Below are 12,366 nucleotides of genomic sequence, written 5' to 3'. Positions count from 1 at the left end.
CGCCTTCAGTTTTATGCACGAGCCCTTGCACCTACATTTGTTTATTTTTCGATGTTGTTTTCTTCCGATTGGACATTTTCTGGTGTGTTGTAGGCTACTATTCTTCTTCTTCTTATTATTATTATTATTATTATTATTAGTAGTAGTAGCAGTATTAGTAGCCTAATAGTATTTAAAAAATGTATTATGCTTTTATAGCATTTATTACAATGCTGTAATCACCCCAGCAGCCTACTATTTTTAACCAAAAGCCATAAAAACGCAAGGAACGTTTGTTTCAAGGGAAAAGAGGCTGTGATATGATCGAATAGTTCAAAAGCAGGCAATGTCCTCGCCTATTCAGCCTACTATAGTTATAGCCTGGGTATAATAACATGTAGGCCTGCACAACATTGTAATATCACATTTTCTTTATTAGCATAAACTACATACAATCTGTAACATTTTCCCAAATAATGTAGCCTAAAAATGTGTATAGTAGGCCTGCACTCTATGAAAAAAGGTTCTGGATAGAACCAAAAAAAGGTTATATGCTTGCTTCATATATGGCAGCCTTAAGGTTCTATATAGAACCAAAATTGGTTCCATATAGAACCCTCAGTGAAGAAAAACCCCTGGGGTTCTGACTAAATAACCCTACAAATAACCTTTAGGGTGCCATACATGAAGCAAGCAATATAACCCTTTTTGTTTCTATCCAGAACCTTTTTTTCAGGCTGGGCTTAAGCCTAAAACCTACATTTAACATTGTGCTGAAGGAAACACAAAAAAAAATCTTAAAATAGCCAGGCTAGAAAAAAAAACATGGAACGCTTCCTCGGCTGCATCCCCTTCTCTGCCCCCCTCCCTGTCGTTGTTGAGATCCTATTTTCGCATATCCATTCTCCCACTTGTCGCACTCACTGACGCATGTCGGCTGCGCGCCTATAAGTATAGCCTATATTTCAAAAGCGCTGACTCCGGTGTTTTCCGGGGTGGAGGGATCACCTCTCGTCCTCAATGTCACTCACTCTCCCGGAGAGCTGGGCCGGCGTTTACATGAACACAGAGGTAGGAGATCCACAGGGCACTAAACCCATTAAGGCGGCTCCCGGATGCAAATCCGATGCTGCAGATATTTAATAAGGGACCTGTGCTGGCAAATTTGATTACTTTGCAATTGCCAGCGGATAATGTGCTAAAAGCTTTCCCACTTAGCGTAACTCCTTACCGAATATTATTCACACTTTGGGGGCCGGTGGACCGGTGGCTGGAGGCGACTCTTAAAGACACAGCAAACCTGAGAGCATATTTAAAAGCTGTTGGTCATTGGTTATTATGGTCATATTGGCAACCAGAAGAAACCACGATGGACCAGTTGGACCTTTCTCCCATTTTGTAGGTTAATAAGAATATTCCATAAGAATTGGAATATCAACACAATCGATGTGTTTGATTGATGATTGTAGAAGTATGTTCTGTATAGGCTATACATTATTTCTTTCGATGTTTTGAAAGAGGAATACAAATATAAGCAGTATAACGTGTCAAATTCCCCAACAATCAATGGAGGTCGGAAGGCGCGCCCCCTCCCTCCCGTCCATACGTCAGCTATGATCCTCCTGCACGATGAAAAGAGACATCCATTCGTAATTCAACGTTTAAATATGTATAATTTCCCATGATTGAGTAATATTTTATGCACGCAAAGTTGTCTACCCAAAGTTATGCATCGGTGATCTCGAGGAAAGCATCTAACGGCATTTGCTAGGTACCTTTTCATCGTACTGTTTATATAATCAATATGATCAATAGTTTCATCTAGCTCATTATTATTTGAGAATGAGTGTTTATCGCCCAACTAAGAACCAGAAACACTTTTGCTGCATGATGTTAATGACGTTGACATTTCTCCCGCGGATTCCACAGAGGGCTTCCATATCCGTGCCACGGGGTTTCTTGCATTCAACAACCCACTGGGCAAAAACTGGTTGAATCAACGTTGTTTCCACGTCATAAAACAAAACAAAAAAACAAAAAAATATGTGAAGAAGTTGAATCGACATGGAAAACTGATTGGATTTGAAAAAAAGTCAGACTTAAAAAAATAAATGTTTTAATTATTTGCCTAAGTCCAATGACATATTATGTTGATTTCCTGTTGAATTCAGATTAGTTGAAATTTCAACCAAATGTAAATCAAATGTAGACATTGAACTGACATTTGTGCACAGTGGTAAGGAACCAATTGGGTCGTTCTAGATAGCAATATAACAATGGGTGATAACTACAGATACAACCCTGGCACTTAAGGATATGACAATTAAAAGATTTGAGCAATTATTTCGGTGGAGAGCTGGGGCACATGTAAGGGTCAGTGGCCACGGAATCATAGCATATCCCGGAGGAGTGGAATGGAGGAAAATAATCGCCAGTTGATTGAATTGAATCCCTCGATGTTAGAGCCACAGTAATGAAATGGGTTGTTGTGGCCAACACCCGACCGGACCCGTTCACCGCCCCCACAATTTTTACCGCATTACAGACCATGGCGACAGGGAGAATATTTGCCTACAGATGGAATACATTTAGACAGTCGTTTTTTTAATCCTGTGCTTGCATGTCCATGTAAATCCCTTTTATCACACACCAGGCCTTTAAATACATCACTACCCAATATCCACCTACAGAGTTTGTAGGGTAAAAATGTACACTTATTTATGAAAACATCTGAAATAACGTGATAAGGACACAAATGTAGCCTAATATTTAGCCCGACTGTATGTATAGTGGTCTATATTTACATAATGTCAATAACGTGAAATTTACAGGCCAATTATTTTGTGAGTGTTTTGCTGAATCATAATATGATTTAGTTGAGTTATTATTGGAATATCTGATGAATTAATGAATTGGCATTTTCATAACTCTTTTCCAAATCAGTTTGTTTGCTCTCTGTGTATGAGACTGGTATTAAAACATACACATTTATCCATTCATAAACCAGAACTGAAACATGTTCTAAAAAGTGTTCTAAGACATATCTTGCATCCCAGCAAATCATTTATTTTCATTTGTGCATTTATCATGAAATATTGTGAACCTATCACAAAAATCGTAAACTGTTTTACAAAAGAGGTGACCAAAATAATGAAACATAAAAAATGTGTACAGTTGAAGTCGGAAGTTTACATACATCTTAGCCAAATACATTTCAACTCAGTTTTTGACAAGTCCTGACATTTAATCGAAGTAAACATTCCCTGTTTTAGGTCACTACTTTATTTTAAGAATGTGAAATGTCAGAATAATAGCAGTGAGAATGATTTATTTCAGCTTGTATTTCTTTCAGCTTGTATTTCTTTCATCACATTCCCAGTGGGTCAGAAGTTTACATACACTCAATTAGTATTTGGTAGCATTGCCTTTAAATTGTTTAACTTAGGTCAAATGTTTTGGGTAGCCTTCCACAAGCTTCCCACAATACGTTGGGTAGATTGTGGCCCATTCCTCCTGACAGAGCTGGTGCAACGTAGTCAGGTTTGTAGGCCTCCTTGCTCGCACACGCTTTTTCAGTTCTGTCTCCAAATTTTCTGTAGGATTGAGGTCAGGGCTTTGTGATGGCCACTCCAATACCTTGACTTTGTTGTCCTTAAGCCTTTTTGCCACAACTTTGAAAGTATGCTTGGGGTCATTGTCCATTTGGAAGACCCATTTGCGACCAAGTTTTAACTTCCTGACTGATGTCTTGAGATGTTGCTTCAATATATCCACATAATCTTCCTGTAGCAAAGCACCCCCCACAACACGATGCGCCCGCCCCCCCCGTGCTTCACGGTTGGCATGGTGTTCTTCAGCTTGCAAGCGTCCCCCTTTTTCCTCCAAACATAACAATGGTCATTATAGCCATACAATTCCATTTTTGTTTCCTATTTGTCCCCATGTGTAGCTGAAAACCATAGTCTGGCTTTTTTAATGGCGGTTTTGGAGTAGTGGCTTCTTCCTTGCTGAGTGTCCTTTCAGGTTATGTAGATATAGGACTCGTTTTACTGTGGATATAAATACTTTTGTACCCGTTTCCTCCAGCATCTTCACACGGTCCTTTGCTGTTGTTCTGGGATTGATTTGCACTTTTCGCACCAAAGTACGTTAATCTCTAGGAGACAGAATGCGTCTCCTTCCTGAGGGGTATGACGGCTGCGTGGTCCCATGGTGTTTGTACTTGCTGACTATTGTTTGTACAGATGAATGTGGTACCTTCAATCGTTTGGAAATTGCTCCCAAGGATGAACCAGACTTGTTGGAGGTCTACAATTTTTTTTCTGAGGTCTTGGCTGATTTCTTTTGGTTTTCCCATGATGTCAAGCAAAGAGGCACTGAGTTTGAAGGTAGGCCTTGAAATACATTCACATGTACACCTCCAATTGACTGAAATGATGTCAATTAGCCTATCAGAAGCTTCTAAAGCCATGACATAATTTTCTGGAATTTTCCAAGCTGTTTAAAGGCACAGTCAACTTAGTGTACAGTCGTGGCCAAAAGTTTTGAGAATGACACAAATATGAATTTCAAAAACGTTTGCTGCTTCAGTGTCTTTAGATATTTTCGTCAGATGTTACTATGGAATACTGAAGTATAATTACAAGCATTTCATAAGTGTCAAAGGCTTTTATTGACAATTACATGAAGTTAATGCAAAGAGTCAATATTTGCAATGTTGACCCATCTCTTTCAAGACCTCTGCAATCCACCCTGGCATGCTGTCAATTGACTTCTGGGCCACACCCTGACTGATGGCAGCCCATTCTTGCATAATCAATGCTTGGAGTTTGTCAGAATTTATGGGTTTTTGTTTGTCCACCCGCCTCTTGAGGATTGACCACAAGTTCTCAATGTTATTAAGGTCTGGGGAGTTTCCTGGCCATGGACCCAAAATATCAATGTTTTGTTCCCCGAGCCACTTAGTTATCACTTTTGCCTTATGGCAAGGTGCTCTATCATGCTGGAAAAGGCATTGTTCATCCCCAAACTGTTCCTGGATGGTTGGGAGAAGTTGCTCTCGGAGGATGTGTTGGTACCATTCTTTATTCATGCCTGTGTTCTGAGGCAAAAGTTTGAGTGAGCCCACTCCCTTGGCTGAGAAGCAACCCCACACATGAATGGTCTCAGGATGCTTAACAGTTGGCATGACACAGGACTGATGGTAGCGCTCACCTTGTCTTCTTCGGGTCAAATGTTTTTCTGGATGCCCCAAACAATCGGAAAGGGGATTCATCAGAGAAAATGACTTTACCCCAGTCCTCAGCTGTCCAATCCCTGTACCTTTTGCAGAATATCAGTCTGTCCCTGATGTTTTTCCTGGAGAGAAGTGGCTTCCTTGCTTCCCTTCTTGACACCAGGCCATCCTCCAAAAGTCTTTGCCTCACTGTGCGTGCAGATGCACTCACACCTGCCTGCTGCCATTCCTGAGCAAGCTCTGTACTGGTGGTGCCTCGATCCCGCAGCTAAATCAACGTTAGGAGACGGTCCTGGCACTTGCTGGACTTTCTTGGGCGCCCTGAAGCCTTCTTCACAACAATTTAACTGCTCTCCTTGAAGTTCTTGATGATCCGATAAATGGTTGATTTACAGTGGGGAGAACAAGTATTTGATACACTGCCGATTTTGCAGGTTTTCCTACTCACAAAGCATGTAGATGTCTGTCATTATTTATCATAGGTACACTTCAACTGTGACAGACGGAATCTAAACAAAAATCCAGAAACTCACATTGTCATGCTGGAAGACCCAGCCACGACCCATCTTCAATGATCTTACTGAGGGAAGGAGGTTGTTGGCCAAGATCTCGCGATACATGGCCCCATCCATCCTCCCCTCAATACGGTGCAGTCGTCCTGTCCCCTTTTCAGAAAAGCATCCCCAAAGAATGATGTTTCTACCTCCATGCTTCACAGTTGGGATGGTGTTCTTGGGGTTGTACTCATCCTTCTTCTTCCTCCAAATACTGCGAGTGGAGTTTAGACCAAAAAGCTCTATTTTTGTCTCATCAGACCACATGACCTTCTCCCATTCCTCCTCTGGATCATCCAGGTGGTCATTGGTAAACTTGAGACAGGCCTGGACATGCGCTGGCTTAAGCAGGGGGACCTTGCGTGCGCTGCAGGATTTTAATCCATGATGGCGTAGTGTGTTACTAATGGTTTTCTTTGAGACTGTGGTCCCAGCTCTCTTCAGGTCATTGACCAGGTCCTGCCGTGTAGTTCTGGGCTGATCCGTCACCTTCCTCATGATCATTGGTGCCCCACGAGGTGAGATCTTGCATGGAGCCCCAGACCGAGGGTGATTGACCATCATCTTGAACTTCTTACATGATCTAATAATTGCACCAACAGTTGTTGCCTTCTCACCAAGCTGCTTGCCTATTGTCCTGTAGCCCATCCCAGCCTTGTGTAGGTCTACGATTTTATCCCTGATGTCCTTACACAGCTCACTGGTCTTGGCCATTGTGGAAAGGCTGGAGTCTGTTTGATTGAGTGTGTGGACAGGTGTCTTTTATACAGGTAACAAGTTCAAACAGGTGCAGTTCAAACAGGTAATGAGTTGAGAACAGGAGGGATTCTTAAAGACAAACTAACTGTTATGCAGGTGAATGAGGACCCAAAAGCGACTTAACAGAAACAGAGTTTATTCCAGTCTTAACTGAAAACGACTAATCCTGAATTCTTTCACAGGTAATGTCCAAACAGGAATAACAGTCTGTAGAGGGGAACAACAACAAGCGGCCACAGACTGCAGGTCGCTTCGGGTAGGCGCAGGCCGTAGCTGATAGAGACACCTGCTCACTCGCAGCATCTGATGAAGGCAAAAACACGACGGAACAAGAACACAGCACAGCAAACATCAAACAAGGATCCGACAAGGACAGAAGCGGAAACAGAGGGAGAAATAGGGACTCTAATCAGAGGGCAAAATAGGGGACAGGTGTGAAAGAGTAAACGAGGTAGTTAGGAGAATGAGGAACAGCTGGGAGCAGGAACGGAACGATAGAGAGAGAGAGAGAGAGAGAGAGAGATAGAGAGAGGGAAAGAACCTAATAAGACCAGCAGGGGGAAACGAATAAAAGAGAAAGCACAGGGACAAGACATGACAATCTATGACAAAACATGACAGTACCCCCCCACTCACCGAGCGCCTCCTGGCGCACTCGAGGAGGAACCCTGGCGGCAACGGAGGAAATCATTGATCAACGAACGGTCCAGCACGTCCCGAGAAAGAACCCAACTCCTCTCCTCAGGACCGAAACGGGAAACAATGAAGAGGGAATCTAGTGCAATTACTATTATAAAAATGAGACACGGGTAGAGAACTGTAAGAGTTAGAGCAATCAGGACCAAACAGGCCAGGAGAGTAATAACTAGGGACAGACTGAGACACAGCAAGGCTAAGACCAGGAACAGGAGAGAGGCGGTGGCTGTGGACAGACTGAGACACAGCAAGTGCAGGAACAGGACCAGGAGAGATGCGGTGGCTGGGGACAGACTGAGACACAGCAAGGGCAGGAGAGATGCGGTGGCTGGGGACAGACTGAGACCCAGCAAGGCCAGGAGCAGAAGCAGGAAGAAAGTTACCGGACTTAGTCTGTGCGCAGTCCGAACAAGCAGCCACGAAACGGCGCGTGTCACGCTCCTGATTAGGCCACCAAAAACGCTGGCGAATAGAAGCAAGCGTACCCCGAACGCCGGGGTGGCCAGCTAACTGGGCAGAGTGAGCCCACTGAAGAATGGCCAGACGAGTAGAAACGGGAACGAAAAGAAGGTTACTAGGACAAGCGCGCGGCGACGGAGTGTGAGTGAGTGCTTGCTTAACCTGTCTCTCAATTCCCCAGACATTCAACCCGACAACACGCCCCTCAGGGAGAATCCCCTCGGGGTCGGTAGACGCTACAGAAGAACTGAAGAGACGGGATAAAGCATCAGGCTTGGTGTTCTTAGTACCCAGGCGATAAGAAATCACGAACTCGAAACGAGCGAAAAACAACGCCCAACGAGCTTGACGCGCATTAAGTCGTTTGGCAGAACGGATGTACTCAAGGTTCTTATGGTCAGTCCAAACGACAAAAGGAACGGTCGCCCCCTCCAACTACTGTCGCCATTCGCCTAGGGCTAAACGGATGGCGAGCAGTTCGCGGTTAGCCACATCATAGTTACGTTCCGACGGCGACAGGCGATGAGAAAAATACGCGCAAGGGTGGACCTTATCGTCAGTATGGGAGCGCTGGGACAGAATGGCTCCCACGCCCACCTCTGACGCGTCTACCTCGACAATGAACTGTTTAGTGACGTCAGGTGTAAGAAGGATAGGAGCGGATGTTAAACACTTCTTGAGGAGATCAGTACAACAATTATACGACCGGTGAGGAGGAAGGGAGGTGGCTCTGGACCGACTGAAGACCGTGCGCAGATCATGATATTCGCCCGGCAATCCTCTCAAATCACCAGGCTCCTCCTGTGAAGATGGGGCAGAAGAAACAGGAGGAAAAGCAGACATTAAACATTTCACATGACAAGAAACGTTCCAGGAAAGGATAGAATTACTAGACCAATCAAAAGAAGGATTATGACACACTAGCCAGGGATGACCCAAAACAACAGGTGTAAAAGGTGAACGAAAAATAAAAAAATAAATGGTCTCACTATGGTTACCAGATACTGTGAGGGTTAAAGGTAGTGTTTCACATAATATACTGGGGAGAGGACTACCATCCAAGGCGAACATGGCCGTGGGCTCCCCTAACTGTCTGAGAGGAATGTCATGTTCCCGAGCCCAGGCTTCGTCCATAAAACAGCCCTCCGCCCCAGAGTCTATTAATGCACTGCAGGAAGCTGCCGAACCGGTCCAGCGTAGATGGACCGGCAAGGTAGTACAGGAACTTGACGGAGAGGACAGAGTAGTAGCGCTTATCAGTAGCCCTCTGCTTACTGATGAGCTCTGGCCTTTAACTGGACATGAAATGACATAATGACCAGCGGAACCGCAATAGAGACAGAGGCGGTTGGTGATTCTCCGTTCCCTCTCCTTAGTCGAGATGCGAATACCCCCCAGCTGCATGGGCTCAACACCTGAGTCAGTGGGGAAAGATGGTAGTGTCGGGGAGAGGGGGGACACAGTTAACGCGAGCTCTCTTCCATGAGCTCGGTGACGAAGATCTACCCGTCGTTCTATGTGAATAGCGAGTTCAATCAAAGAATCCACGCTGGATGGAACCTCCCGGGAGAGAATCTCATCCTTAACCTTAGCGTGGAGTCCCTCCAGAAAACGAGCGAGCAACGCCTGCTCGTTCCAGTTACTGGAGGCAGCAAGAGTGCGAAACTCTATAGAGTAATCTGTTATGGATCGATTACCTTGACATAGGGAAGACAGGGACCAGGAAGCTTCTTTCCCAAAAACAGAACGATCAAAAACCCGTATCATCTCCTCCTTAAAGTTCTGATACTGGTTAGTACACTCAGCCCTTGCCTCCCAGATAGCCGTGCCCTACTCCCGAGCCCGTCCAGTGAGGAGAGATATGACGTAGGCGATACGAGCAATACCCCTGGAGTACGTGTGGGGCTGGAGAGAGAACACTATATCACACTGGGTAAGGAACGAGCGACATTCAGTGGGCTCCCCAGAGTAGCACGGTGGGTTATTAATTCTGGGCTCCGGAGACCCGGAAGCCCAGGAGGTAACCGGTGGATCGAGGCGGAGATTGTGAATCTCCTCCGAGAGGCCGGAGACTTGGGCGGCCAGGGTCTCAACGGCATGTCGAGCAGCAGACAATTCCTGTTCGTGTCTGCCTAGCATCGCTCCCTGGAACTCGACAGCAGAGTAGAGAGAATCCGTAGTCGCTGGGTCCATTCTTGGTCGGATCCTTCTGTTATGCAGGTGAATGAGGACCCAAAAGCGACTTAACAGAAACAGAGTTTATTCCAGTCTTAACAGAAAACGACTAATCCTGAATTCTTTCACAGGTAATGTCCAAACAGGAATAACAGAAATCCTCTAGTCTGTAGAGGGGAACAACAGGAGAAGCGGCCACAGACTGCAGGTCGCTTCGGGTAGGCGCAGGCCGTAGCTGATAGAGACACCTGCTCACTCGCAGCATCTGATGAAGGCAAAAACACGACGGAACAAGAACACAGCACAGCAAACATCAAACAAGGATCCGACAAGGACAGAAGCGGAAACAGAGGGAGAAATAGGGACTCTAATCAGAGGGCAAAATAGGGGACAGGTGTGAAAGAGTAAACGAGGTAGTTAGGAGAATGAGGAACAGCTGGGAGCAGGAACGGAACGATAGAGAGAGAGAGAGAGAGAGAGAGAGAGATAGAGAGAGGGAAAGAACCTAATAAGACCAGCAGGGGGAAACGAATAGAAGAGAAAGCACAGGGACAAGACATGACAATCTATGACAAAACATGACACTAACAGGTCTGTGAGAGCCAAAATTCTTACTGGTTGGTTGGTGATCAAATACTTATGTAATGCAATACAATGCTAATTAATGACTTAATTACAAAAAAATTACAGACCTCTACATGCTTTGTAAGTAGGAAAATCTGCAAAATCGGCAGTGTATCAAATACTTGTTCTCCCCACTGTAGATGCAATCTTGCTGGCAGCAATGTCCTTGCCTGTGAAGCCCTTTTTGTGCAAATCAATGATGACAGCACGTTTCCTTGCAGGTAACCATGATTGACAGAGGAAGAACAATGATTCCAAGCACCACCCTCCTTTTGAAGCTTCCAGTCTGTTATTCGAACTCAATCAGCATGACAGAGTGATCTCCAGCCTTGTCCTCGTCAACACTCAAACCTGTGTTAACGAGAGAATCACTGACATGATGTCAGCTGGTTCTTTTGTGGCAGGGCTGAAATGCAGTGGAAATGTTTTGGGGGGATTCAGTTCATTTGCATAGCAAAGAGGGACTTTGCAATTAATTGCAATTCATCTGATCATTCTTCATAACATTCTGGAGTATATGCAAATTGCCATCATACAAACTGAGGCAGCAGACTGAAAATTAATATTTGTGTCATTCTCTAAACTATTGGCCATGACTGTATGTAAACCTCTGAGCCACTGGAATTGTGATACAGTGAATTATAAGTGAAATACTCTGTCTGCAAACAATTGTTGGAAAAATTACTTGTGTCATGCACAAAGTAGATGTCCTAACCGACTTGCCAAAACTATAGTTTGTTTACAAGAAATTGGTGGAGTGATTGAAAAATGAGTTTTAATGACTCCAACCTAAGTGTGTGTAAACTTCCGACTTCAACTGTATCTTTAACCAATGCTTGCGCAGTGATTTGCAGTTTAACTGAGGAATCAATGTTCTCCTTAACACCTGTTTAAGTGTCAAGAACAGAATAGATTTAATGTCCTTAAGTAAATAAAATTTTCCCTGACTGCAGCGAGATGACTTTGGTTAGCCTCTCCCTCTTGTTTCAGCAGAGCGCCTCCCTCCCTCCCTCCCTCCCTCCCTCCCTCCCTCCCTCCCTCCCTCCCTCCCTCCCTCCCTCCCTCCCTCCCTCCCTCCCTCCCTCTGAGGCTGAGACTGAGGCATGCAGTGGCAGAGTGGTTCCCTCCCTCTCTCCCCTCCCTCCCTCCCTCCCTCCCTCCCTCCTCCCCTCCCTCCCTCCCTCCCTCCCTCCCTCCCTCCCTCCCTCCCTCCCTCTGAGGCTGAGACTGAGGCATGCAGTGGCAGAGCGGTTGCCTCTGTTCATATGACTAATTAGAGAAGCTTCACGCTGCGCTGTTCCTTTTGATGCTGATCCCTGGTGCTAATTGCCACGTCCGTCCCAGGGCATGGCGGGGTTAAGTTCAAATGCAGGGCCTTCTCAAACCCCCTCCCCTGAGTCTTCTCCCCACCCCTGACTCCCCTTTTTACCCCCCACTCCCACTCCTACCCACCCCCTGCTCTTCCCACTTCTAACCCCAACCATTCCCTGACCCTTTGGGATAACAGGATGGAACGATGGATGAAGGGTGGGTCCGGGGAGGGGGTAATGGGGAATTAGAATATAACGGATCAACAGTTTGATGAGGGGACAAGGTTTCCAGGGGAAGTGTGTCTGAGTTAAGGGGGAGGGGTGGGAGAGGGCAAGGGGAGCAGTTGCCATTCAAGCAGAGTGAAGGAGGGGTGAGTTGGGCTTTGGTGAAAGTAAGCATGGCCTTGAGTGTGACTTTGATTCCTGCTCATCCTGCATGGCTAGGTGGATGGTCAGTCTGGAACGTAGTCACTGCAGACTGGGGCCACAAGAAGCGATGATGGTTGACCATGATGCAGGCAAATGGTGGCCAAGGACAAAGCATGGAGAGGTCTCAATATAATTCCTAATCTCT

The sequence above is a fragment of the Oncorhynchus gorbuscha genome, linkage group LG15 (assembly GCF_021184085.1).
Source record: "Oncorhynchus gorbuscha isolate QuinsamMale2020 ecotype Even-year linkage group LG15, OgorEven_v1.0, whole genome shotgun sequence".
Classification (NCBI taxonomy): Eukaryota; Metazoa; Chordata; class Actinopteri; order Salmoniformes; family Salmonidae; genus Oncorhynchus; species Oncorhynchus gorbuscha.
Note: the sequence above shows the minus strand (reverse complement) of the source record.